Source organism: Somniosus microcephalus, chromosome 19, assembly GCF_052327205.1.
Source record: "Somniosus microcephalus isolate GS21.2 chromosome 19, FLI_Smic_1.0, whole genome shotgun sequence".
NCBI classification, from domain to species: domain Eukaryota; kingdom Metazoa; phylum Chordata; class Chondrichthyes; order Squaliformes; family Somniosidae; genus Somniosus; species Somniosus microcephalus.
Window position 1 is genome coordinate 62556188 of NC_141005.1, and position 12236 is coordinate 62568423.

The window sequence follows — 12236 nt, forward strand, 5'->3', positions numbered from 1 at the left end:
TATAGTGTGTGATATGCACGCCAGTCTGTGTTATCTTGTCTTATGCACACTCCAGTCTGTGCTAACCTGTGTGATGTACACTCCAGTCTGTGTTATAGTGTGTGATGTGCATGCCAGACTGTGTTATCTTGTCTTATGTACACTCCAGTCTGTGTTATCGTGTGTGATGTACACTCCAGTCTGGGTTGTCATGTGTGATGTATGCTCCAGTCTGTGTTATCGTGTGTGATGTACACTGCAGTCTGTGTTATCGTGTGTGATGTTCACTGCAGTCTGTGTTATCATGTGTGATGTATACTCCAGTATCTGTTATCGTGTGTGATGTACTCTCCAGACTGTGTTATCATGTGTGATGTACACTTCAGTCTCTGTTATCGTGCGTGGTGTACACTCCAGTCTGTGTTATCATGTGTGATGTACACTCCAGTCTGTTATCGTGTATGATGTACACTCCAGTCTGAGTTATCGTGTGTGATGTCCTCTCCTGTCTGTGTTATCTTGTGTGATGTACAATCCAGTCTGTGTTATCTTTGTGCTGTACACTCCAGTCTGTGTTATCGTGTATGATGTACACTCCAGCCTGTGTTATCGTGTGTGTTGTACACTCCAGCCTGTGTTATCCTGTGTGATGTACACTCCAGTCTGTGTTATCGTGTGTGATGTACACTCCAGCCTGTGTTATCGTGTGTGTTGTACACTCCAGTCTGTGTTATCACGTGTGATGTACACTCCAGTCTGTGTTATCATGTGTGATGTACACTCCAGCCTGTGTTATCGTTTGTGATGTACACTCCAGTCTGTGTTATCTTGCGTGATGTACACTCCAGTCTGTGTTATCGTGTGTGATGTACACTCCAGTCTGTGTTATCGTGTGTGATGTAGACTCCAGTCTGTGTTATCGTGTGTGATGCACACTCCAGTCTGTGTTATTGTGTGTGATGTGCACTCCCTTCTGTGGCATTGTGAGTGATGTACACTCTAGTCTGTTTATCGTGTTTGATGTATACTCCAGCCTGTGTTTTCATGTGTGATGTGCACTCCAGTCTGTGTTATCGTGTGTGATATACATTCCAGTCTGTGTTATTGCATGTGATGTACACTCCAGCCTCTGTTATCGTGAGTGATGTACACTCCAGTCTGTGTTATCGTGTGTGATGTACACTCCAGTCTGTGTTATCAATTGTATAATACTCCAGTCTGTGTTATCGTGTGTGATGTACACTCCAGTCTGTGTTATCGTGTGTGATGTACATTCCAGTCTGTGTTATCGTGTGTGACGTAAACTCCCTTCTGTGGCTTTGTGAGTGATGTGCACTCCAGCCTGTGTTATCGTGAGTGATGTACAGTCCAGTCTGTTTTATCATGTGTGAAGCACACTCCAGTCTGTGTAATCGTGTGTGATGTACAATCCAGCCTGTGTTATCGTGTGTGTTGTACACTCTAGTCTGTTATCGTGTGTGATGTACACTCCAGCCTGTGTTATCGTGTGTGATGTACACTCCACTCTGTGTTATCGTGTACCATGTACACTCCAGTCTGTGTTATAGTGTGTGATGTGCACTCCAGTCTGTGTTATCATGTGTGATATACACTCCAGTCTGTGTTATTGCATGTGATGTACACTCCAGCCTCTGTTATCGTGAGTGATGTACACTCCAGTCTGTGTTATCGTGTGTGATGTACACTCCAGTCTGTGTTATCAATTGTATAATACTCCAGTCTGTGTTATCGTGTGTGATGTACACTCCAGTCTGTGTTATCGTGTGTGATGTTCATTCCAGTCTGTGTTATCGTGTGTGACGTAAACTCCCTTCTGTGGCTTTGTGAGTGATGTGCACTCCAGCCTGTGTTATCGTGAGTGATGTACAGTCCAGTCTGTTTTATCATGCGTGAAGCACACTCCAGTCTGTGTAATCGTGTGTGATGTAGAATCCAGCCTGTGTTATCGTGTGTGTTGTACACTCTAGTCTGTTATCATGTGTGATGTACACTCCAGCCTGTGTTATCGTGTGTGATGTACACTCCACTCTGTCTTATCGTGTACCATGTACACTCCAGTCTGTGTTATAGTGTGTGATATGCACGCCAGTCTGTGTTATCTTGTCTTATGTACACTCCAGTCTGTGTTAACATGTGTGATGTACACTCCAGTCTGTGTTATAGTGTGTGATGTGCATGCCAGACGGTGTTATCTTGTCTTATGTACACTCCAGTCTGTGTTATCGTGTGTGATGTACACTCCAGTCTGGGTTATCATGTGTGATGTATGCTCCAGTCTGTGTTATCGTGTGTGATGTAGACTGCAGTCCGTGTTATCGTGTGTGAGGTACAATCCAGTATCTGTTATCGTGTGTAATGTACTCTCCAGTCTGTGTTATCATGTGTGATGTACATTTCAGTCTGTGTTATCATGCGTGGTGTACACTCCAGTCTGTGTTATCATGTGTGATGTACACTCCAGTCTGTTTTCGTGTGTGATGTACACTCCAGTCTGAGTTATCGTGTGTGATGTACTCTCCTGTCTCTGTTATCGTGTGTGATGTACACTCCTGTCTGTGTTATCTTTGTGCTGTACACTCCAGTCTGTGTTATCGTGTGTGATGTACACTCCAGCCTTTGTTATCGTGTGTGTTGTACACTCCAGCCTGTGTTATCCTGTGTGATATACACTCCAGTCTGTGTTATCGTGTCTGATGTACACTCCAGCCTGTGTTATCGTGTGTGTTGTACACTCCAGTCTGTGTTATCGTGTGTGATGTACATTTCAGTCTGTGTTATCATGCGTGGTGTACACTCCAGTCTGTGTTATCATGTGTGATGTACACTCCAGTCTGTTTTCGTGTGTGATGTACACTCCAGTCTGTGTTATCTTGTGTGATATACACTCCAGTCAGTTTTGTCGTGTGCGATGTACACTCCAGCCTATCTTATCCTGTGTGATGTACCCGTCATCATGTGTTACCGTCTGTGATGTACACTCCAGCCTGTGTTATCGTGAATGATGTACACTTCAGTCTGTGTTATCGTGTGTGATGTACACTCCAGTCTGTGTTATCGTGTGTGATGTACATTCCCTTCTGTGGCATTGTGAGTGATGTACACACCAGCCTGTGTTATCGTGTGTGATGTACAATCCAGCCTGTGTTAACGTGTGTGTTGTACACTCCAGTCTGTGTTATCGTGTGTGATGTACACTCCAGTCTGTGTTATCGTGTGTGATGTACACTCCAGTCTCTGTTATCATTTGTATAGTACTCCAGTCTGTGTTATCATGTGTGATGTACACTCCAGTCTGTGTTATCATTTGTGATGTACACTCCAGTCTGTTTATCTTGCGTGATGTACACACCAGTCTGTGTTATCATGTGTGATGTACACTCCAGCCGATGTTATCGTGTTTGATGTACACGCCAGCCTGTGTTATCGTGCCTGTTGTACACTCCCGTGAGTGTTGTACACTGCAGTCTGTGTTATTGTGTGTGATGTGCAATCCAGTCTGTGTTATCGTGTGTTTAGTACACTCCAGTCTGTGTTATCGTGTGTGATATGCACTCCAGCATGTGTTATCGTGTGTGATGTACCCTCCAGCCTGTGTTATCGAGTGTGATGTACACTCCAGTCTGTGTTATCCTGTGTGATGTACACTCTAGTCTGTGTTATCGTGTGTGATGTACACTCCAGTCTGTGTTATCGTGTGTGATGTATACTCCAGTCTGTGTTATCGTGTGTGATGTACACTCCAGTCTGTGTTATCGTGTGTGATGTACACTCCAGTCTGTGTTATCGTGTGTGACGTACACTCCCTTCTGTGGCTTTGTGAGTGATGTACACTCCAGCCTGTGTTATCGTGTTTGATGTACAGTCCAGTCTGTTTTATCGTGTGTGAAGCACACTCCAGTCTGTGTAATTGTGTGTGATGTACAATCCAGTCTGTGTTATCGTGTGTGTTGTACACTCTAGTCTGTTATCGTGTGTCATGTACACTCCAGCCTGTGTTATCGTGTGTGATGTACACTCCACTCTGTGTTATCGTGTATCATGTACACTCCAGTCTGTGTTATAGTGTGTGATATTCACGCCAGTCTGTGTTATCTTGTCTTATGTACACTCCAGTCTGTGCTAACCTGTGTGATGTACACTCCAGTCTGTGTTGTAGTGTGTGATGTGCATGCCAGACTGTGGTATCTTGTCTTATGTACACTCCAGTCTGTGTTATCGTGTGTGATGGACACTCCAGTCTGGGTTGTCATGTGTGATGTATGCTCCAGTCTGTGTTATCGTGTGTGATGTACACTGCAGTCTGTGTTATCGTGTATGATGTACACTGCAGTCTGTGTTATCATGTGTGATGTACACTCCAGTATCTGTTATCGTGTGTGATGTACTCTCCAGCCTGTGTTATCATGTGTGATTTACACTTCAGTCTGTGTTATCGTGCGTGGTGTGCACTCCAGTCTGTGTTATCGTGTGTGATGTACACTCCAGTCTGTTATCGTGTGTGATGTACACTCCAGTCTGAATTATCGTGTGTGATGTACTCTCCTGTCTGTGTTATCTTGTGTGATGTACACTCCAGTCTGTGTTATCTTTGTGCTGGACACTCCAGTCTGTGTTATCGTGTATGATGTACACTCCAGCCTGTGTTATCGCGTGTGTTGTACACTCCAGCCTGTGTTATCCTGTGTGATGTACACTCCAGTCTGTGTTATCGTGTGTGATGTGCACTCCAGCCTGTGTTATCGTGTGTGTTGTACACTCCAGCCTGTGTTATCATGTGTGATGTACACTCCAGTCTGTGTTATCGTGTGTGAGGTACACTCCAGTCTGTGTTATCATTTGTATAATACTCCAGTCTGTGTTATCATGTGTGATGTACACTCCAGTCTGTGTTATCGTTTGTGATGTACACTCCAGTCTGTGTTATCGTGTGTGATGTACACTCCAGTCTGTGTTATCGTGTGTGACGTACACTCCCTTCTGTGGCTTTGTGAGTGATGTACACTCCAGCCTGTGTTATCGTGTGTGATGTACAGTCCAGTCTGTTTTATCGTGTGTCATGTACACTCCAGCCTGTGTTATCGTGTGTGATGTACACTCCACTCTGTGTTATCGTGTATCATGTACACTCCAGTCTGTGTTATAGTGTGTGATATGCACGCCAGTCTGTGTTATCTTGTCTTATGTACACTCCAGTCTGTGCTAACCTGTGTGATGTACACTCCAGTCTGTGTTGTAGTGTGTGATGTGCATGCCAGACTGTGGTATCTTGTCTTATGTACACTCCAGTCTGTGTTATCGTGTGTGATGGACACTCCAGTCTGGGTTGTCATGTGTGATGTATGCTCCAGTCTGTGTTATCGTGTGTGATGTACACTGCAGTCTGTGTTATCGTGTATGATGTACACTGCAGTCTGTGTTATCATGTGTGATGTACACTCCAGTATCTGTTATCGTGTGTGATGTACTCTCCAGCCTGTGTTATCATGTGTGATGTACACTTCAGTCTGTGTTATCGTGCGTGGTGTGCACTCCAGTCTGTGTTATCGTGTGTGATGTACACTCCAGTCTGTTATCGTGTGTGATGTACACTCCAGTCTGAATTATCGTGTGTGATGTACTCTCCTGTCTGTGTTATCTTGTGTGATGTACACTCCAGTCTGTGTTATCTTTGTGCTGGACACTCCAGTCTGTGTTATCGTGTATGATGTACACTCCAGCCTGTGTTATCGCGTGTGTTGTACACTCCAGCCTGTGTTATCCTGTGTGATGTACACTCCAGTCTGTGTTATCGTGTGTGATGTGCACTCCAGCCTGTGTTATCGTGTGTGTTGTACACTCCAGTCTGTGTTATCATGTGTGATGTACACTCCAGTCTGTGTTATCGTGTGTGAGGTACACTCCAGTCTGTGTTATCATTTGTATAATACTCCAGTCTGTGTTATCATGTGTGATGTACACTCCAGTCTGTGTTATCGTTTGTGATGTACACTCCAGTCTGTGTTATCTTGCGTGATGTACACTCCAGTCTGTGTTATCATGTGTGATGTACACTCCAGCCGATGTTATCGTGTTTGATGTACACGCCAGCCTGTGTTATCGTGCCTGTTGTACACTCCCGTGAGTGTTGTACACTACAGTCTGTGTTATTGTGTGTGATGTGCACTCCAGTCTGTGTTATCGGGTGTTTTGTACACTCCAGTCTGTGTTATCGTGTGTGATATGCACTCCAGCATCTGTTATCGTGTGTGATGTACACTCCAGCCTGTGTTATCGAGTGTGATGTACACTCCAGTCTGTGTTATCCTGTGTGATGTACACTCTAGTCTGTGTTATCGTGTGTGATGTACACTCCAGTCTGTGTTATCGTGTGTGATGTAGACTCCAGTCTGTGTTTTCGTGTGTGATGTACACTCCAGTCTGTGTTATTGTGCGTGATGTGCACTCCCTTCTGTGGCATTGTGAGTGATGTACACTCTAGTCTGTTTATCGTGTTTGATGTATACTCCAGCCTGTGTTATCATGTGTGATGTACACTCCAGTCTGTGTTATCGTGTGTGATGTATACTCCAGTCTGTGTTATTGCGTGTGATGTACACTCCAGCCTCTGTTATCGTGTGTGATGTACACTCCAGTCTGTGTTATCGTGTGTGATGTACACTCCAGTCTGTGTTATCATTTGTATAATACTCCAGTCTGTGTTATCGTGTGTGATGTACACTCCAGTCTGTGTTATCGTGTGTGACGTAAACTCCCTTCTGTGGATTTGTGAGTGATGTGCACTCCAGCCTGTGTTATCGTGAGTGATGCACCTTCCAGTCTGTTTTATCATGTGTGAAGCACACTCCAGTCTTTGTAATCGTGTGTGATGCACAATCCAGCCTGTGTTATCGTGTGTGTTGTACACTCTAGTCTGTTATCGTGTGTGATGTACACTCCAGCCTGTGTTATCGTGTGTGATGTACACTCCACTCTGTGTTATCGTGTATCATGTACACTCCAGTCTGTGTTATAGTGTGTGATATGCATGCCAGGCTGTGTTATCTTGTCTTATGTACACTCCAGTCTGTGTTAACATGTGTGATGTACACTCCAGTCCGTGTTATAGTGTGTGATGTGCATGCCAGACTGTGTTATCTTGTCTTATGTACACTCCAGTCTGTGTTATCGTGTGTGATGTACACTCCAGTCTGGGTTATCATGTGTGATGTATGCTCCAGTCTGTGTTATCGTGTGTGATGTAGACTGCAGTCTGTGTTATCGTGTGTGATGTACACTGCAGTCTGTGTTATCATGTGTGATGTACACTCCAGTATCTGTTATCATGTGTGATGTACACTCCAGTCTGTGTTATCATGTGTGATGTACACTTCAGTCTGTGTTATCATGCGTGGTGTACACTCCAGTCTGTGTTATCATGTGTGATGTACGCTCCAGTCTGTTATCTTGTGTGATGTACACTCCAGTCTGTGTTATCGTGTGTGATGTACACTCCAGTCTGTGTTATCGTCTGTGATGGACACTCCAGTCTGTCTTATCGTTGTGATGTACACTTCCTTCTGTGGCATTGTGAGTGATGTACACTCTAGTCTGTGTTATCGTGTGTGATGTAAACTCCAGTCTGTGTTATTGTGTGTGATGTACACTCCAGTCTGTGTTATCGTGTGTGATGTACACTCCAGCCTGTGTTATTGCGTGTGATGTACACTCCAGTCTGTGTTATCGTGTGTGATGTACACTCCAGTCTGTGTTATCGTGTGTGATGTACTCTCCAGTCTGTGTTATCATTTGTATAGTACTCCAGTCTGTGTTATCATGTGTGATGTACACTCCAGTCTGTGTTATCGTTTGTGATGTACACTCCAGTCTGTGTTATCTTGCGTGATGTACACACCAGTCTGTGTTATCATGTGTGATGTACACTCCAGCCGATGTTATCGTGTTTGATGTACACGCCAGCCTGTGTTATCGTGCCTGTTGTACACTCCCGTGAGTGTTGTACACTACAGTCTGTGTTATTGTGTGTGATGTGCAATTCAGTCTGTGTTATCGTGTGTTTTGTACACTCCAGTCTGTGTTATCGTGTGTGATATGCACTCCAGCATGTGTTATCGTGTGTGATGTACCCTCCAGCCTGTGTTATCGAGTGTGATGTACACTCCAGTCTGTGTTATCCTGTGTGATTTACACTCTAGTCTGTGTTATCGTGTGCGATGTACACTCCAGTCTGTGTTATCATGTGTGATGTATACTCCAGTCTGTGTTATCGTGTGTGATGTACACTCCAGTCTGTGTTATCGTGTGTGATGTACACTCCTGCTGGTGTTATCGTGTGTGATGTACACTCCAGTCTGTGTTATCGTGTGTGATGTACACCCCTGCTGGTGTTATCGTGTGTGATGTACACTCCAGTCTTTGTTATCGTGTGTGATGTAAACTCCAGTCTGTGTTATCGTCTGTGATGCACACTCCAGTCTGTCTTATCGTGTATGATGTACACTTCCTTCTGTGGCATTGTGAGTGATGTACACTCTAGTCTGTGTTATCGTGTGTGATGTATGCTCCAGTCTGTGTTATTGTGTGTGATGTACACTCCAGTCTGTGTTATCGTGTGTGATGTACACTCCAGTCTGTGTTATTGCGTGTGATGTACACTCCAGTCTGTGTTATCGTGTGTGATGTACACTCCAGTCTGTGTTATCGTGTGTGATGTACACTCCAGTCTGTGTTATCATTTGTATAGTACTCCAGTCTGTGTTATCATGTGTGATGTACACTCCAGTCTGTGTTATCGTTTGTGATGAACACTCCAGTCTGTGTTATCTTGCGTGATGTACACACCAGTCTTTGTTATCATGTGTGATGTACACTCCAGCCGATGTTATCGTGTTTGATGTACACGCCAGCCTGTGTTATCGTGCCTGTTGTACACTCCCGTGAGTGTTGTACACTACAGTCTGTGTTATTGTGTGTGATGTGCAATCCAGTCTGTGTTATCATGTGTTTTGTACCCTCCAGCCTGTGTTATCGAGTGTGATGTACACTCCAGTCTGTGTTATCCTGTGTGATGTACACTCTAGTCTGTGTTATCGTGTGTGATGTACACTCCAGTCTGTATTATCGTGTGTGATGTATACTCCAGTCTGTGTTATCGTGTGTGATGTACACTCCAGTCTGTGTTATCGTGTGTGATGTACACTCCAGTCTGTGTTATCTTGTGTGACGTACACTCCCTTCTGTGGCTTTGTGAGTGAGGTACACTCCAGCCTGTGTTATCGTGTGTGATGTACAGTCCAGTCTGTTTTATCGTGTGTGAAGCACACTCCAGTCTGTGTAATTGTGTGTGATGTACAATCCAGTCTGTGTTATCGTGTGTGTTGTACACTCCAGTCTGTTATCGTGTGTCATGTAAACTCCAGCCTGTGTTATCGTGTGTGATGTACACTCCACTCTGTGTTATCGTGTATCATGTACACTCCAGTCTGTGTTATAGTGTGTGATATGCACGCCAGTCTGTGTTATCTTGTCTTATGCACACTCCAGTCTGTGCTAACCTGTGTGATGTACACTCCAGTCTGTGTTATAGTGTGTGATGTGCATGCCAGACTGTGTTATCTTGTCTTATGTACACTCCAGTCTGTGTTATCGTGTGTGATGTACACTCCAGTCTGGGTTGTCATGTGTGATGTATGCTCCAGTCTGTGTTATCGTGTGTGATGTACACTGCAGTCTGTGTTATCGTGTGTGATGTTCACTGCAGTCTGTGTTATCATGTGTGATGTATACTCCAGTATCTGTTATCGTGTGTGATGTACTCTCCAGACTGTGTTATCATGTGTGATGTACACTTCAGTCTCTGTTATCGTGCGTGGTGTACACTCCAGTCTGTGTTATCATGTGTGATGTACACTCCAGTCTGTTATCGTGTATGATGTACACTCCAGTCTGAGTTATCGTGTGTGATGTCCTCTCCTGTCTGTGTTATCTTGTGTGATGTACAATCCAGTCTGTGTTATCTTTGTGCTGTACACTCCAGTCTGTGTTATCGTGTATGATGTACACTCCAGCCTGTGTTATCGTGTGTGTTGTACACTCCAGCCTGTGTTATCCTGTGTGATGTACACTCCAGTCTGTGTTATCGTGTGTGATGTACACTCCAGCCTGTGTTATCGTGTGTGTTGTACACTCCAGTCTGTGTTATCACGTGTGATGTACACTCCAGTCTGTGTTATCATGTGTGATGTACACTCCAGCCTGTGTTATCGTTTGTGATGTACACTCCAGTCTGTGTTATCTTGCGTGATGTACACTCCAGTCTGTGTTATCGTGTGTGATGTACACTCCAGTCTGTGTTATCGTGTGTGATGTAGACTCCAGTCTGTGTTATCGTGTGTGATGCACACTCCAGTCTGTGTTATTGTGTGTGATGTGCACTCCCTTCTGTGGCATTGTGAGTGATGTACACTCTAGTCTGTTTATCGTGTTTGATGTATACTCCAGCCTGTGTTTTCATGTGTGATGTGCACTCCAGTCTGTGTTATCGTGTGTGATATACATTCCAGTCTGTGTTATTGCATGTGATGTACACTCCAGCCTCTGTTATCGTGAGTGATGTACACTCCAGTCTGTGTTATCGTGTGTGATGTACACTCCAGTCTGTGTTATCAATTGTATAATACTCCAGTCTGTGTTATCGTGTGTGATGTACACTCCAGTCTGTGTTATCGTGTGTGATGTACATTCCAGTCTGTGTTATCGTGTGTGACGTAAACTCCCTTCTGTGGCTTTGTGAGTGATGTGCACTCCAGCCTGTGTTATCGTGAGTGATGTACAGTCCAGTCTGTTTTATCATGTGTGAAGCACACTCCAGTCTGTGTAATCGTGTGTGATGTACAATCCAGCCTGTGTTATCGTGTGTGTTGTACACTCTAGTCTGTTATCGTGTGTGATGTACACTCCAGCCTGTGTTATCGTGTGTGATGTACACTCCACTCTGTGTTATCGTGTACCATGTACACTCCAGTCTGTGTTATAGTGTGTGATGTGCACTCCAGTCTGTGTTATCATGTGTGATATACACTCCAGTCTGTGTTATTGCATGTGATGTACACTCCAGCCTCTGTTATCGTGAGTGATGTACACTCCAGTCTGTGTTATCGTGTGTGATGTACACTCCAGTCTGTGTTATCAATTGTATAATACTCCAGTCTGTGTTATCGTGTGTGATGTACACTCCAGTCTGTGTTATCGTGTGTGATGTTCATTCCAGTCTGTGTTATCGTGTGTGACGTAAACTCCCTTCTGTGGCTTTGTGAGTGATGTGCACTCCAGCCTGTGTTATCGTGAGTGATGTACAGTCCAGTCTGTTTTATCATGCGTGAAGCACACTCCAGTCTGTGTAATCGTGTGTGATGTAGAATCCAGCCTGTGTTATCGTGTGTGTTGTACACTCTAGTCTGTTATCATGTGTGATGTACACTCCAGCCTGTGTTATCGTGTGTGATGTACACTCCACTCTGTCTTATCGTGTACCATGTACACTCCAGTCTGTGTTATAGTGTGTGATATGCACGCCAGTCTGTGTTATCTTGTCTTATGTACACTCCAGTCTGTGTTAACATGTGTGATGTACACTCCAGTCTGTGTTATAGTGTGTGATGTGCATGCCAGACGGTGTTATCTTGTCTTATGTACACTCCAGTCTGTGTTATCGTGTGTGATGTACACTCCAGTCTGGGTTATCATGTGTGATGTATGCTCCAGTCTGTGTTATCGTGTGTGATGTAGACTGCAGTCCGTGTTATCAATTGTATAATACTCCAGTCTGTGTTATCGTGTGTGATGTACACTCCAGTCTGTGTTATCGTGTGTGATGTTCATTCCAGTCTGTGTTATCGTGTGTGACGTAAACTCCCTTCTGTGGCTTTGTGAGTGATGTGCACTCCAGCCTGTGTTATCGTGAGTGATGTACAGTCCAGTCTGTTTTATCATGCGTGAAGCACACTCCAGTCTGTGTAATCGTGTGTGATGTAGAATCCAGCCTGTGTTATCGTGTGTGTTGTACACTCTAGTCTGTTATCATGTGTGATGTACACTCCAGCCTGTGTTATCGTGTGTGATGTACACTCCACTCTGTCTTATCGTGTACCATGTACACTCCAGTCTGTGTTATAGTGTGTGATATGCACGCCAGTCTGTGTTATCTTGTCTTATGTACACTCCAGTCTGTGTTAACATGT